Source organism: Triticum aestivum, chromosome 2A (assembly GCF_018294505.1).
Source record: "Triticum aestivum cultivar Chinese Spring chromosome 2A, IWGSC CS RefSeq v2.1, whole genome shotgun sequence".
NCBI lineage: Eukaryota > Viridiplantae > Streptophyta > Magnoliopsida > Poales > Poaceae > Triticum > Triticum aestivum.
In genome coordinates this window covers 19,508,675-19,511,387 of record NC_057797.1, presented here as the reverse complement: position 1 = coordinate 19,511,387, position 2,713 = coordinate 19,508,675, and the positions used below count along the sequence as shown (strand labels likewise).

The window sequence follows — 2,713 nt, the reverse complement described above, 5'->3', positions numbered from 1 at the left end:
CCTTAATCAATAACGCACGATACATTTTTCGAAAATGAACAACTCGGTGAAAACCAGATTGAAGACAAAAGAAATCATCTATAACCATGCATGCACGCATTGACAAAGCCTTGTAGGGAAAAAAAGAAAGAAGATATCTCGTCTTATGCCAAGAGAGAGATGCCTTAAAATTGACCACATTCAAAGGTGTTGTGATTATGTGAGCACTGATGCCACCGTCGACAAGGATGGGAAGGAGGATAAGTTATAACGCATATGTGATGCCATTTTGAAATAAATGACATCAAGTCATGATTATTTGGTTAGGGCGTGTGGTATTTTTTTTCCGGTTACAACGCATAGGCTCTTTTGCAGTATAGCTAAGAGCAAGTATAATAGCAACCAGTCAGCCGGCTATAAGCTTTCCACATCAGCAACGATCCTAGGTGGAGGGGAGAGAAAGGAGGAGAGAGAATAGAGCGGGCGGTTCAGCAGTCGCTCAGCTATAGCACAAAACGCGAGAACAAAAGCCAGCTTGCAGCCGGCGTACGGGCGCTTGAGCGGGCGCTGTGCAACCTCTGTGTCTTGCATGCAAAGTCCATACATGCAAACCATTAATAATTCTATATTATTGGAGCCAACTTAAGAGCCAGCTTATTATACAAGTAGATGTTTATGATGGCTCTAGTCTGACATGGCATAAGCTTGCAGCTGGCCGTCGGCTACATTATTGTTCTTGCTCTAAAGTGAAAGAATTTGGCACCCCTGAAAAGCACTCCCGGGGGAAAGAAAGATAGCAGAAAGTACCAAGAAATGCCCATCCGATGTCTATCTACCGCGTGCGTACGTACGTACATCACGCGTCGACCTCCCACCCGCTGCTAACGGCTCGATCGCTGCTCTCGTTCGTTCTCTAGAGCAGATGGACCGAGCTCGTTGACGTGCACCTGGACGCGAGGGGGGCATGGTGAATGCATGAGGCGGCGAGACGCGACGTGCGAGCGCGTCGAAAGTATACATATACTGAGTACCACGATATACGAGGAGGATAAACAACTCTCTCTCTCTCTACCTCTACCTCCGGAGATACGCAACGTACGTTCTCCACCTAGACAAGGAAGCGCCCATGGGCGACATGTGTCCCGCCCAACCACCCGCCACTCGCTCTGGACGCGGTACTAGCGTAGTGCAAACCTGCTACAAATACGGAGGCCTCCGGCTCAAGCTTTGGGCAAATTCAAGCACCAGCAAGATCATCTCCTCTTTCCTTCCGTTCAATCTTGACCGCCGCAGATAGATAGAAACCTCCCTCTCCTCTCCCTCTGCAACCCCGAGCTAGCTCCTGCATTCGATCTCCTCAGCCGCGCAATCGCAATCTGCACCGGGAACCGACCGACCTCATTAGACAACGCCCATCTGCGCCGTGCAACGGTACTCTCCCAAGTTCCCCTTCCTTCTTCTACTCTTTTGGTTTCCTGCCTTCTTACGCCGCATGTTGTTGTCCAGACGTGCTCGTTCTACATAATGGCGCCGCCACCGACTCCGACTCCGACCTACGACCCTATTCTTGTTATCATTGTCGATTCTGATGGAGGCATCAGGATCATCTGTATTCAAAGCGAGGCCACGCAATAGCAGCAGGTGCACATCTCTCCTTACTAATAGTAATTTTGTAGCATCTTTATTCTTTACCCAATTAGTAGCTAGCTCAAGTTATTTGCATGGTAGGTATATATTGGTACGCACAAAATCGACCATCGATATGGTTAGCAAACAAAGTTTATCTTGCTTGTATGCATATGTGGAGGATCGGTTTTCCGGTGTGGACGTATCTTTTTAATTAGAAGTTTCCTAGCAATTGATTAACCAGGATGTAACCAGTTCCTAGCGATTGATTATCCACTATGAATGTGACCAGTTCTCTCTGTGACATTTTTTTTAGTTGGTGTGACATGCTTGTTAGTTACTCCCTCCGTCCCATAATATAAGAGCGTTTTTAACACTACACTAGTATAAAAAACGTTCTTATATTGTGGGACGGAGGGAGTACTACTTTCGTGAGTTGTTAACTAGGGGGACAACTAACAAATGTACAGAGAATATTATGATGATTTTCTTCCCTTTTAATTATAAGCCTGCTTTCTGCTCAGTTTAACGTCTCTTCTATATAATATGGGCTTTCAGTAATTACTATTTGTTTCATTTGAAGTTATGGAAGCATTCTATGCGACGCTGCTACACAAAGTTGCACCCGAGACCGATATAATCATGCGTGACAGCAGCCATGCTTGAACTGGGCAAATGGCCGGAGGGGTATCTGCCTAAAATCAAGGCCAAGACCAAGACAAACCTCTCCCGTGCGCAAGAAATTGACATGTAAAATTTGAACGGGTTGTTTCTGTACTCATGTTTGCGGCATATGAACTGCTTGTGAATCCATCAGTTTGTGACAAACAAAAAGGAAGATTTGTCACACGACGTTATAATATACTAGTACTACTTTGCAACAAACAGAGAGGAAGAGTTGTTACACGACGTTTGCAAGTTAGTATAGTGCGCACCACATCCACGCAACACAGCCCCTCATCCTTCCTCCCACTACCCGCTCCACTACCGGTCTACCGCCATCTCACAACACCCCATTATCCCCTCCCCTCACCGTCACGAGAGACCAGTGGCCAGGCTAAGTCCGGGCATAGGTCGATGAAGGCGGCGGCGAGGATGTCTTTGCCCC

General features: G+C 46.8%; 1 long non-coding RNA gene across 1 annotated transcript; it reads left to right on the top strand.

Annotated features, from left to right (window-relative positions):
• Positions 1 to 1,223: 1,223 nt before the first annotated feature.
• LOC123184349 (uncharacterized) lies at positions 1,224 to 2,462 on the top strand. Its single transcript, XR_006492950.1, has 3 exons — positions 1,224 to 1,410; positions 1,486 to 1,620; positions 2,189 to 2,462. It is a non-coding gene; the product is annotated as an uncharacterized lncRNA (long non-coding RNA).
• The last annotated feature ends 251 nt before the right edge of the window (positions 2,463 to 2,713 follow it).